We start from the raw sequence: 14796 nt of genomic DNA, 5'->3' as shown, positions 1-14796 counted from the left end.
GATTGGGACCTTGTCCTCTGCATCGGACCGAAGTACGGAACTGACTGAACATAGCATAGCATAAACACATATATTGCATATTGCATCAGACCGCAGTACGGAACATATAGCATAGAGACATGCTTGAATCACAAAGACATCAAGTAATCTAACTAATGCATTGGACCAAGGTTCAAAACTACTGCTAACTAAACGGGCTGACATTGTGGTCGTAGACCCGTTGCTACTGGAAGGAAAACTCACCTCATAGGGTTGGTTGTTGAGATGTTAACTCTAAAAGTGGCTGACTGCTACTCGACAACTGTCCGGCAACAAATTCCAAAAACACTAGATCAGTTACTGGTAAATGCTCTCAGTGTAAAATGACTATTTTACCCCCAGTCAAAGTCAACTCCCTGATCAAAGTCAACTTCCAGTTGACCGGACTCGCCGAGTCAGGGTGTAGACTCGTCAAGTCCCTTCTTTACTAACTTTGACTTTAACTCACCGAGTCCTCTTTCCCACTCACTGATTCACCCTGAACTCACAAACCAAATAAAGACGGGGACTCGCGACTCGACTCGTCGAGTCCGAAGAACAACTCGCCGAGTCCTTTCGTGCAGATTCCATACAATCAAATTCTAATCCATTCCAGAGCATCTAACTCGTAGATCTGAGCCCGTGGAACCATCTGAACACGTAAAGTTGCTAACTTTACGTGTAACTGGGAAGGAATGAAGTTATTTCATTTAAACACTACTTTTTCGAGAAAACTCATCCGACTCGCCGAGTTGTTCAAACAACTCGTCGAGTCTAAGGCAATCTTCATCGGACTCGCCGAGTTGCTCACCCAACTCGTCGAGTCCACGACTATCTTCATATGACTCAGCGAGTCCATTCGGTCCCTTTTCCATACAGACCTGATTTGAGCCATACAGCGGCTCCAAATCCCATATCCAAGCTTCTAGGGCATGCTTATCACGTAAAGTTGCAAACTTTACATGAATGCATGGATTTAAAGGCTTCAAATGTCAAAACTAAGCTCTTACTGGGGGTTCTAAGCTCAAGAGGGACCTCAATCACGATTTTGACTGAAACTTTACACTTCTAGAATACAATGAGGGTCCATATCTGAAGTTTCCATAAAAAAGGGAGTCCATATCTCAAGTTTGAAGCATAAGAGGCTCCAAAGAAGTCATAACAAGCATTTAAATGGAGGAATGCATGAGGTCAAATCTGTTGGATTAGTGTCTAAGTCCATAACTATTTTGGTATGTACTTGACCTGATGGTGCATGGTCCTTTTAGGTTGCCTTCACAAAAGCAACTTGATTGGAGAAATAAATAAAGAGAGAGAGGTTATTATGATTTATTAATATGTTATAAGAATAATATATTAAAGGAGAAATCATATTTGTTTAATTAATATTGGTCAATAATTAATTACGAATTAATTTTGTGATCAAGTGTAATTAATTAAACTAGAGGGGCTGATTTGTAATTATCTGATAGTTACAAAATAAGGTAACGATTATCTTAAATATAGGGTGAACGAATTTAAGGAGATAATGCCTTAGAATTCGACTAGGATAAGGGTTTCTAAGACTTATCTTATGGTTACTTGGTAGGCAAGCAACTAGATAAGGATAAGGACTAAAACCCTAATCTTTACACCTATATAAACCCCCTAAGGCTCATGAATTCGTCTAAGCCTTCCCAAGAATTCATAAGGATGAATTCCTACCTCTCTCCTCGCTCTTTATACCTTCTTCATTTACTCTTGGTGTTTGTAAGCCATTAGAGGAGTGATACTTGTGACTCTAAGCATTCCAAAGTCAATTCAAGGAGGAATTAGGATTGTTATTGCTACGTAACAATCAAGGTAACATCTTAAACCTAATTATATGTTAATATCTATTTCCATATGCTAGAATTAGTGTTTATAGTCTTGGATTCAAAGCATGTACAATAGAGAAACCTAGATCCAAGCATTAGGGTTTGTATGAGCACATAGGATGTCTTATGACCAAAACCCATCAGTGGTATCAGAGCCTAGCTTGGTTTCAATTGTATTGATGCATTGTATAACTGAAAAATTCATTTTTTGGGTTTTTGGAGGCTGGACTCGTCAGATGGAGGTATCTCGGGTTTTCTTGTTGTTTTTGCTTATGGATAGTTACCTTATCATGTTAGATCAATATTAATCCGATTATATGATATATTTGACTATAATTTTGATCTAATTGAAGATATTTATCAATTAATAAGATAATTGTTTCCTTATGTGATAATTGATTAATTATTTTGAGTAAATTGATAAATTGTTTTGCAATAAATCATTAAATAAATCAAATATGGATAATTATGTGATTAAATGTTAATTTGAATTATTTGTTATTTGATCCTTGTTGTTATGAAAAGTTTCATATTTTGCCCTTTAGGTTTTATAGTTTAAATTTGAACCCAAAAGTTTTGTAGTTTTGAAATTTAAATAGTTAAAACCCTAATGTTTTGAAAAAGGTTTCAAAACTTGCCCTCAAGTTTTGGAATTTAAATTTTGATTAATAGTTTAATTGTGATGTATATTTAAATTCTAAACCCTAATGTTTTGAAATGTTTCAAAACTTGCCCTCAAGCTTTGGAATTTAAAAGTTGATTAAAAGTTTAATTAGGAATGTTAAATTCTAAAACCCTAGTAATGTTTTGAAAAGTTCAATAACACCCTTATGGTTTTATTAATTAATTAAGGTGTATAATTAAAATAAGTTTAATAAATCCATAAAAGTTTAGGTTTACAATTTAATTGAATTAAAAGTATAATTGTTAAATTTGATCACCTAATATTTTAAAAGTGTAAAATGCACCTTATACTATATATAACATTAAAAGTCTAACATTATATATGGGGTGTTTAAGGAAATTGCCTATAAAATGGCGATTGAATGGGTATCCACTCTTACCCACCGCACTCTTGACTAGTGGAGGGTCGTTAGCCGAACGGGTAGGATAGGACGAAACCTTCCATTATAAGTATAATGAAATACAAAAGTAACTAAATGTTTTTACAAATTCCCAATCATAGTTACTTAGGCAAAGTGAATTGATGCAATTCCATGAAATTACACTTTGTGCCCTTGCGAAGATGTTAGTGGAGCGTGTGTGGTTTATCGGCACACTAAATGGTTCTAAGCAAAGGTAGCAAAGGGTGACTCAATGTTTGTCATAGTTCGGTGGAGCGTGTGTGGTTTACCGGCACATCGAATAGGTGACTATAACATGTGAGGGCACCATGTAAGTTTGCATGGTTATTCACACCCGCTTTGTGATCCTCGGCATCCCAGTTACAAACAAGAGGGGCATATCGAGATTTAAACATGCCATTGAAATGTTCAATGAATCTCAAAGGTTCTAGGAGTTTTCATAGATTTAAAACTTAAATTTATTTTTCGTTTTTTCATGGTGGAAATTGGTGAATCGTCATTCACTTACCTTCAAATATTCTGCAACTAGATTACGGCATCCCTTTTCTAGGTTGTAGCATATTGTGTTGGGTCCTAGCCTTAGTATCTCATTTGGGTGATTTACTAAGGACTCAATCAATCAATCAACTAACTTGAATTTGTTTTTCTCCCGTTTTGTAGATGTCAAAGTTCGACAACCATGATCTTCCCAAATCCCGTGGAACAAGCATTCCACATGAAGATGGTATTCCACGATTCGATCGAGGAACAAGAAATCATGTTTCACTTTCTCCACCTCCTCCAATTGTTCTCCCTAACCCACAAGATCGAATAATTGAAAGGTTCAATATCACTAAGGCCCTATTCGAAATTAAACATGAAGATGGTAAATCCGTGTGTGCCTACATTCTAGGAATGAAATCACACATCGATAGGTTGATTATGTTGGGTGTGTCATTTCCCGATGAGTTGGCTGTGAACTGGGTTCTGCAATCACTCCCTGAATCATATAATGAGTTCAAAAGAAAGTATTATATGATGGATCATAACGACAACCTCATTGACCTAACTTACATGCTCATTGCTGCTGAATCAAAAATGATTTGGCGAAGCAATGGAGCATATTTGTTGGTAAAGTCAACTGACCATGATTCCGAGGACGTTCTAGGAGAACCGACCTGCGTTTGCTGCCAAGAGAAAGAGCGTTGGATAGAAGTCTGCCCCAAGAGCCTGAAAACTCCAAAGATGGGAGAGTCAAAGAGTATGAATGCGCTTCAGATAAAATCCACTATCTAACTTCGTTAAGTTCCTATTCATTGATTCAAATGCATGATGTGATAAGATTGCATTTGAATGTTTTGCAGGATCGGTGAAAAGAAAGGAAGCTTGGTGAAAGTGAAAGATGAATCTAATCACAAGAAATGGATCTTGATCGCATGGACTTGAAGATTAGGTTTTGAGCTTAGATAGTTATGATAGAGTTGTTAGAAATTTTCTTTTTGAAATACATAGTTTTCAATGGATTTTGCATTGCAAGGACAAATTTTTCCGTTGCTTTTTATAAATAAAATAAATTTTGGTTTGACTTATTTATTTGTTTACATCCTTGCAATGAAATCGTTTTGAAAATTGATGTTCGAATATTTTTACAACAAATGGATATGATTCTTATTTATGGTGTTTATGTAAAAAGTCGAGAATTTACCAAGTAGGGAGAGTTTCTCATCACCCAAGTTTCAATTGGACAGGAATTTGGAATCACACAACTTGGTTGCATGATGTATAAGAAATTTCATATTTGGAAATTAGATTAATTCATTGACAAATTGTCAAGTGAAGGACTACGAGATCGAGTACACAAAGTTGCGTGTTGATCAAGTCCACCATAAAAGTAACAAGATATTCGTCATGGTTTACTAAAAGTTTAGTAAATATGATTATACTCATAAGATTAAGTGTAATTCTGAATTGATTGAAAAAGTTTAAATCAAAATCAAAACGAATAAAAAATCAAGTAGGCAGAAAGATAGAAGTTTTTCCATTCTAAGAAGAAGGGAGAGTACCTTTTATGCTTTATGATAGGTCTTAATGATTAAGAACCATATCTTAATTGATCCTCTAAGTGAGTCTTGGTACAATTGTATGTTTAAGAAGAGGAATCAAGAATTAAAGAAATGGTTAAATCAAAAGATCAATCATGCTTCGTTCCAATAACAAGTCTTAAAGTTAAGATTGTGACAATGAGTGAAAAATATTAAAGGTTTATAACATTCATCAAATGTGGAAAGTTGTGACGTCTTGGATAAGACAAAGACCAACTAGGACCAATTTATGAAGTGTTTTGATAAAAGCTACACTAACTCTTGAATATTTGGTTGTCAACAAATGTTTATTAACAAGAGAATCTTATATGTCAAGGAGTTAGTGGGAGTCTTAATGGTCTTGAAAGGTTTCAAGAACAAATGAAATAAACCTTATCGATCATCACTAGCACACGATTGAGGTTTACAACCTATCGTGTTGACAATATTTTGATCATGTGTTGTTCCAATTGAGTTAATTATGCATGTGAGTGCTATGAGTTCTCATTTTGAACGCATAAAAGGCAAAGCACCTTAATCAATGGAAGGTACATTGATAGGAAAAGGTGAGCTGCTTAACTACTTGGAAGACATGGTGGGCAGCTGTGCTACCATAAGGCAAGAAATCAAGATTAAGAAAGTTCGGTTCATATGAGTTTGAATTTGTCGTAAACTCTGGTTTTAACAAATTCACATGGATAGGAACAAATACACCGCTTTAAAATCTAAGTGTCATAAGATTTCCTCCTTCATGAAAATGATTGTGAGGAATTGCCTTCACTAAGAAATATTTTAAGAAGATAGTGATTGTAAAGTTGCATTCTTGAATTCAATTATGGTTATGATATCCCTTTCCATGATTTGAATTGTGAGGTTTGGCAATTAGTCTTAATAGTTTAGATACACATATGAACTATCTAAAGCAAAGGTGTATAATCTTAAGAGGCCTTGATAAAATATTATCAAAGAATTAAGTATTAGAAACATGGACTTAAGAAATTCAATAGGTATTGTTTTTTGAAAGTTAAGATGTTTATGAATACATGTCGAACCTAGTGGGAGCATAAGTGTTATGTTTTATAGTAATCATCACGATAGTGAGAGCTTAAATGTTATGATTGTATGATTATTAAGGTACGTATTGCAAGTTGGCGATATTAATTATAGAAAACAAGAGTTACACCTTGCAAAGTCGTAAAGGTTGTAAAGTTGTTTTGCTATAATTAAGGGAGAGAATACTATGCTTCATTTCAAATCTAAAGGATTAGGTTGAGAAGTGCTGATAAATTTAGTCAAAGGTACATAGTGTGTTCTTAAAATTTTCGATTATGACTACGACATTCCTCTTCACAATTCTAATTTTGAGAACATAGCAAATAAAACATTATGCATTGTGTCCCATACGCTTCGGGTATAGGATCGATTGCAAATGCTTTAATGTTTGACCATTCTAAAATTTTCCAAATGTCTAGCGCATTTAGAAGGAAAAAGGACTAGAATCGGTTCTGACTAAAATAATTAAACAACTATCAAAGGACAATCTAAAGTTCGACGAGGATTGGATGCTTATGAGTAGTTGGAAGCATGGTATTGAATGGACTATATCGACATTATTATGAATAGAAAAAAGATTCTATTAAGAATGAGTTGTCATATGGAAATTATGGAAATGATTCCATATTGGATGGACCATATCGACATCATTACGAATAAATAAGATTATATTAAGAATGAGCTGTCATATGGAAAATACGGAAGCGTGTCCATATTGGGAATTGAATATTGAAAATCTATGTCTAGATTAGAAACTTTTATGCAAAAGGATGTTCAAAGAATGTACTTTGAGTGAGAGATATCATATCTAAGGAATTGTCTTGTAACAATATCCGATAGAGGACTTTGTAATATCATTGGCAATAGTCTTTGTGACTTTGGTGCAATGATATTACGAAAGAATCATTGCATAGAATGTTAGAATCTAGCATATTCTATAAGTAGCAAGAATTTGATATTATTTCACTTATGAAAAAGGATTTGGAGTTGTGAAATGAGAATGATTGGAAATGTGTTCAATTTGATCTATTTCACAAAAGTAAGAACCATAGGTAAACATTGTGTGCATGCTATAAGCATGGGACAAGTGTTATAATTCAAGTAAGAAGTTGATTACTCGAAACGACAAATATTGAGTAATCGATATGGTGATAAATAAAAGGAGTTTTATTTATACTCAAAGGGTTGAGGCCATATGGGATTAGTATTATTCTTGTGTTTCACTTTGCATGATTTGACTTCCTGAATAGTTTAATTGGTTAAGAACAATCAAATTATTCAAACGGGCCACAGTCGTTCATATGTTAGAAGTAGATATGAATGAAGACTGTCGTGAATTGGTGTGTGGATTGTCTAAAAGAGTATTAGACATAAGCAAATGTTTGTTGCAACGTTCATGAGTGCTTATGAATATGAATTTGAGCATTGGATTAAACCCACGTTCACTTGGATCACTCCATGAATTGTATCACGAGTGATTGGTGAGACGATAACATCTTATATTCTTGAAACCGAGTGTGTGAGTTGTATCTTGCTAATCGGTTGCATATTGATAATATGAAAACGCACTAGTAACTTGGTGTTATAAAACATATTATTGTGTGTGATTCGGTGAGTGAGTGCAAGCAAGCATTGTATCAAAGTTTATCCGTTCCTTTTATCCAAGGCAGGATAAAAGCAATATCTTTTGGGCCCCTCGATGGTTTAGTGATGATAAACATAAATGCTCGGCCGAGCTAGGGCTAATTTGATTTGTTAAATTAGTCAGTCGTCATAAATCGGAAATCGAGATATAGTACAAAGAGAATGATTTGAAATCATATCTCATACGATATCTAGAATGGAGGAATATATGGTCCCTTATCTAAGGACACGCGTATCTGATAGGATCAGAGTTGACAATGGCTTTAGAAAGCTACGATTGCATATCAGGATCTGAAGTAATGCGCAGAATAATTATTAGACTTATCCAAGTGGGAGACTGTTGGATTAGTGTCTAAGTCCATAACTATTTTGGTATGTACTTGACCCGATGGTGCATGGTCCTTTTGGGTTGCCTTCACCAAAGCAACTTGATTGGAGAAATAAATAAAGAGAGAGAGGTTATTATGATTTATTAATATGTTATAAGAATAATATATTAAAGGAGAAATCATATTTGTTTAATTAATATTGGTCAATAATTAATTAGGAATTAATTTTGTGATCAAGTGTAATTAATTAAATTAGAAGGGTTGATTTGTAATTATGTGATAGTTACAAAATAAGGTAAGGATTATCTTAAATATAGGGTGAACGAATTTAAGGAGATAATGCCTTAGAATTCGACTAGGATAAGAGTTTCTAAGACTTATCTTATGGTTACTTGGTAGGCAAGCAACTAGATAAGGATAGGGACTAAAACCCTAATCTTTACACCTATATAAACCCCCTAAGGCTCATGAATTCGTCTAAGCCTTCCCAAGAAGTCCTAAGGACGAATTCCTACCTCTCTCCTCTCTCTTTATACCTTCTCCATTTGCTCTTGGTGTTTTTAAGCCATTAGAGGAGTGACACTTGTGACTCTAAGCATTCTAAAGTCAATTCAAGGAGGAATTAGGATTGTTATTGCTACATAACAATCAAGGTAACATGTTAAACCTAATTATATGTTAATATCGATTTCCATATGCTAGAATTAGTGTTTATAGTCTTGTATTCAAAGCATGTACAATAGAGAAACCTATATCCAAGCATTAGGGTTTGTATGAGCACATAGGATGTCTTATGACCAAAAACCATCAAAATCTTCATTACCTAAATGAGAAACAGATGGAATTTAACTCCTGGGTCTCCCTTCTCTTCTATGGACCTTCTTTCCTTCTTTCTCTTCCCAAGGCTTCCAAGATAGCACAAACACACTCAAACTCGACAATAGGGCTAGGGTTTACAGGGGAAATGTTTTGAGAGTGATAGAGGTGAGGTTGGGGCATATAAGTGTGTTTAAATAGGGTGAAAACCCTTAAAATTAAGGTTTCATCCAGACAGGGGGACTCGCCGAGTCCCAGCGTATGGACTCGTTGAGTAGCCAACTCAATTTGCGTGATCATCCTGTCTCTACTTGACGAGTCGGACTACAGACTCGTCGAGTACCCCCTTAAGAATGAAATTACTTTATTTAAATCACATACCAGAAATGAGGCGTTACACAAAGCAAGTTGTATTCTCCCTCAAAATCATATGAAAACCGAAAACAAGGGGTATAACTCACTTGGTTTGAAGATTTCAGTTTTGGAAGAGCTTTCGGCGTTGGATGTTTCTTTGAAGAGGTTGTTGGAACTAAACTAGTTTTTGGAAACCACAACCGAAAATATAGTGTAAGAAGGAGATATTTTCCTTGTAATGTTAGAAGGAAAATTATAGAATTTAACAAAACTTACCAAGTTAGAGAAAAACTTGGAATGATCCTGTTGATTCACACTTGTATTACTCGAAAATTTAAAGGGAAAATGTGAGTGAATTTCCTTGAGTTTGAGAGTAAAATGGGAGAGATATTTGAAAGTTAAATGATGGTGGTGGTGACCGAGAGTATGAAGAAGAGGGAAGGAGGAAATAATGTAAAGGTGCGGTAGCATGGGATTTCTTGTTACATGGGGGGTAATGTGCCTAGAAATCATATAGTCCATAATGAGGTGTCTTTGTATAAATTAGTTAGATTTATTCATTTTTTATGAGGGCCTTGAATGTGCTTGACAAGATGATAGAATGGTTTTGGGCTTCCCTTTGCTTGGCTTTCTCAAATTTAGGGAGTTTAAGAATACTTTTCGCCCCATTGGACCCCTTGTTAAGGTTCTCGGCCCAATGAAGCCCAATTAAAGAGTTTACGACCCATTAGGGCAAATGAAATCTTTTATGGCTTAACAAGGCCCATTAGAGATAAGATGGATTATTTTAGGCCCACATGGCCTAAAATGCTAAGTTTTATTAATATGGTCCATTTAGAGCCCAATTAGGTTTCATAGGTCCAGAGTGATAAAGTTGAAAGTTTATTGGGCCATTAGGCCCAATAAGAGAATCCTAGCTCATATAAAACTTAAACCAGAATCTCTAGGGTTTTCAACACATAATTGACTATAAGAGATGTATTGAGTGAACATAGAGCATGTTATTCATTTAGAGTACATGCTTTTATAATGGATGATGCTTACATGGGAATAGAATTTCCTAGCAAAATGCTAGTTGTGACAACAACCATTACTGTCACACCCCAAAACTGGAACGACGGAAACGTTCGGGGGTGGATGACGTCATTTACAGTATCATAACAATGCAAAGTAGTAAACAAGCAACAAGATCACCCATTGCATTAACAGTAATAATTGACACAAGTATGTTGTTTCATAGTAATGAGACATTAAAACAAGTAATCAAAATAGAATACGAGTCGTGAACACGCTCCATCTTCTCAAAACCTGTTCGACTGTACCTGTCTACTGATGACATGATAATACAAGTTATTTTGAAAGAGTTTATCAGCATAAAAGTTGGTGAGTTCATAAGTATTTAGTGTCATTGTTTGTATGAAAATGTTCGTAAGTGTTTAATGTATAAGTTTGTAAATGTTTGTATAAGTTTGAAGAAAATGTTTGTATAAGTTTGAAGAAAATGTTTGTATAAGTTTGAAGAAAATGTTTGTAAATGTTCAATGTAAATGTTTGTAGTAAATAATTGTATCTTATAGAAAATCATATATTTTCTACTAAAAGTAGCCTTCTACCAAGACATCAAAAGTTTTGTATGTTTGTTTGTTGTAAAAGTGTTGTTTTAGTGCCCAATAAGTATCGCACCGACCGTATGTGGTTCATGTGTTAATTCACATGGCCCGTGTGGTATTCAGGAAGGTTTTATACATATGTTCATATCTTAGTCATCTGGGTTCCATTTTGTTTTCTGTCACCTCCATTAATACTATTGTTGGATTAGTGTCTAAGTCCATAACTATTTTGGTATGTACTTGACCCGATGGTGCATGGTCCTTTTGGGTTGCCTTCACCAAAGCAACTTGATTGGAGAAATAAATAAAGAGAGAGGTTATTATGATTTATTAATATGTTATAAGAATAATATATTAAAGGAGAAATCATATTTGTTTAATTAATATTGGTCAATAATTAATTAGGAATTAATTTTGTGATCAAGTGTAATTAATTAAACTAGAGGGGCTGAATTGTAATTATGTGATAGTTACAAAATATGGTAATGGTTATCCTAAATACGGGTTGAACGAATTCAAGGAGATAAGGATCCTTGAAATCATCCAAAGGATAAAGGATAAGGGTTTTTAAGGCTTATCTTATGGTTGCTTTGTGGATAAGCAACTAGATAAGGATAATGACTGAAACCCTATCTCTACACCTATATAAAGACCCTAAGGCCTTAGAATTCGTGTACTTGTTCCCAATAAGTCCTAAGGACGAATTCTAACCTCTCTCCTCTCTCTTTATACCTTCTCCATTTGCTCTTGGTGTTTGTAAGCCATTAGAGGAGTGACACTTGTAACTCTAAGCATTCCAAAGTCAATTCAAGGAGGAATTAGGATTGTTATTGCTACATAACAATCAAGGTAATATCTTAAACCTAATTATATGTTAATATTGATTTCCATATGCTATAATTAGGGTTTATAGTCTTGGATTCAAAGCATGTACAATAGAGAAACCTAGATCCAAGCATTAGGGTTTGTATGAGCACATAGGATGTCTTATGACCAAAACCCATCAGTGGTATCAGAGTCATTGGTTTGGTTTCAATTGTATGAACTTGATATATTAGGGTTTATTGCCAATAAACCCTAAGAGGCTAGGGTTTTTCGAGATTAGGGTTTGCAAACCCTAATTTGCAAGAGTTTGAATAAGATCTTCAAATCCTTTCCTTAAACCCTTAAATTTCGAAATCTAGGGTTTGTTATAATCCCTTGATTTTCGAAATTTGCCTCCTCCCCAAGATAAGATCCTAATTTTTAGGGATTTGGATTATCCCATATCTTGTAATTATCCTTTAATTGTTATATATGGTAATTCAAGATCTTGCATTATCCATCCATATTTTCGAAATCTATATAGATATTTAAGGGATTAGGATAACTTAAATGTATAAATGGTAATTATCCTCATTATTTAGATAATCCCTTATGATTTAATAATTAAATTAATAGTCTAATTCAAGATAATTATTAAATCAAGAGTTTTAATATTTAAAATTTTAATTTAAATGTCATAAATTCGAAATTTTAAGATAGATTAAAACTAAATTGTTTTGAAATGTTTCAAAACTTACCCTCAAGTTTTGGAATTTAAAAGTTGATTAAAAGTTTAATTAGGAATGTTAAATTCTAAAACCCTAGTAATGTTTTGAAAAGTTCAAATCACACCCTTATGGTTTTATTAATCAATTAAGGTGTATAATTAAAGGAAGTTTAATAAATCCATAAAGTTTAGGTTTACAATTTAATTGAATTAAAAGTATAATTGTTAAATTTGATCACCTAATATTTTAAAAGTGTAAAATGCACCCTATATTATATATATAGCATTAAAAGTCTAACATTATATACATGTATGAGTAAAAGTCAGTCTTACCATTAGTAGGCCTCATTCACGAAGCTGGTCTATAAGGGGTGTTTAAGGAAATTGCCTATAATATGGCGATTGAATGGGTATCCACTCTTACCCACCGTACTCTTGACTAGTGGAGGGTTGTTAGCTGAACGGGTAGGATAGGACGAAACCTTCCATTATAAGTATAATGAAATACAAAGTAACTAAATATTTTTCTAATTCCCAATCTTAGTTACTTAGGCAAAAGTGAATTGATGCAATTCCATGAAATTACACTTTGTGCCCTTGCGAAGACGTTAGTGGAGCATGTGTGGTTTACCGGCACACTAAATGGTTCTAAGCAAAGGTAGCAAAGGGTGACTCAATGTTTGTCATAGTTCGGTGGAGCGTGTGTGGTTTACCAACACATCGAATAGGTGATTGTAACATGTGAGGGTACCGTGTAAGTTTGCATGGTTATTCACACCCGCTTTGTGATCCTCGGCATCCCAGTCACAAACAAGAGGGGCATATCGAGATTTAAACATGCCATTGAAAGTTCAATGAATCTCAAAGGATCTAGGATTTTTCATAGTTTTAAAACTTAAATTTCTTTTTCGTTTTTCGTGGTGGAAATTAGTGAATCGTCATTCACTTACCTTCAAATATTCTGCAATTAGGGTTACGGCATCCCTCTCCCGAGTTTTAGAATATTGTGTTGGGTCCTAGTCTTAGTATTTCATTTGGGTGATTTACTAAGGACTCAATCTATCAACTAACTTGAATTCGTTTTTCTCCCGTTTTATAGATGTCAAAGTTCGACAATTATGGTCTTCCCAAATCCCGTGGAACAAGCATTCCACATGAAGATGATATTCCACGATTCGATCGAGGAACAAGAGATCATGCTTCACTTCCTCCTCCTCCTCCAATTATTCTCCCTAACCCACAAGTTCAAAGGCTTGAAAAGTTCAAGATCACTCAAGCCCTTTTGGCAAGTGAACATAAAGAAGGAAAGTCGGTGTGTGCACACGTCCTAGGGATGAAGTCACACATTGATAGGTTAAGAATGTTGGGATCCGTTGTCTGTGAGGAAATGGCTATTGATTGGGTTCTTCAGTCACTTCCTAACTAATATAGTGAGTTCGTAAGAGAGTACTATATGATGAACCGCGACGTGACCCTTATAGATCTCACCTATATGCTTATTGCTGCTGAATCAGCAATGGTTTGGCGCAATAGAAAAGCAAAGTTGATTGGTGAATCTGCCTTCAAGACCTTTATGGATATAGACAATGGCAACGAAAGACATGCTATGATTGAAAATATTGATCATAAGAGAAAGGCGATGTCTGAAGTAGTTCCATGTCCTGTTCCAAAAGGAGTCAATTTGCTTTTATTGTCAAGAGAAGGGGCATTGGAGACGAAGTTGCCCTATTTACCTAAGAGATCTAAGAGATGGGAGAGTCGAAACGTATGGCTCTAATATAGGTAAAATCCATTAACTAACTCTTTTAAGCTTCTATTCTAGATTCTTAATACATAATGTGATAAGATTACAATTGATGTCTTGTAAGATCGAAGAAAAGAAAGGAAGCTTAAGGGAATAAGTGAGTAGAATCTAACCGTAAAGGAATGGATTTCGATCGCGTTTCTCGAAGATTAGATTCTTGAGCTACTACTTAGAGTTAGAATTAAATTGCTAAGAAAGATGTATTAGCATAAGTTTTTCAATGAGTTGCATTGTAAGGACAAATTTTTCCGCAATAAAATAAATTTTGATTTTAAATTTTATTTATTTATCCTTACAATGGCGTGTATGAAAAATTGATGTTAAAATGTTTCTATTATTAGCAATAATGGATTTGGTTCTTATTGTGTTATGGAAAGTCGAGAATTTACCAAATAGGGAGAGTTTCTCATCGCCCAAGTTTCAATTGGACAGAAACTTGGAATCATGCAACTTGGTTGCACGATGAATGAGAAATTTCATATTTTGGAAATTAGACTAATTCATTGACAAAGTGTCAAGTGAAGGACTAGGAGATCAAGTACACAAAGTTGTGTGTTGATCAAAGTCCACCATAAGAGTAACAAAGACATTCGTCATGATTTACTAAAGGTTTAGTAAATATGATTAAGTGTAATT

The sequence above is a fragment of the Lactuca saligna genome, chromosome 2 (assembly GCF_052625555.1).
Source record: "Lactuca saligna cultivar CGN05327 chromosome 2, ASM5262555v1, whole genome shotgun sequence".
Classification (NCBI taxonomy): Eukaryota; Viridiplantae; Streptophyta; class Magnoliopsida; order Asterales; family Asteraceae; genus Lactuca; species Lactuca saligna.
The sequence above is the reverse complement of the archived record's forward strand: the minus strand, read 5'-3'. Positions refer to the sequence as shown.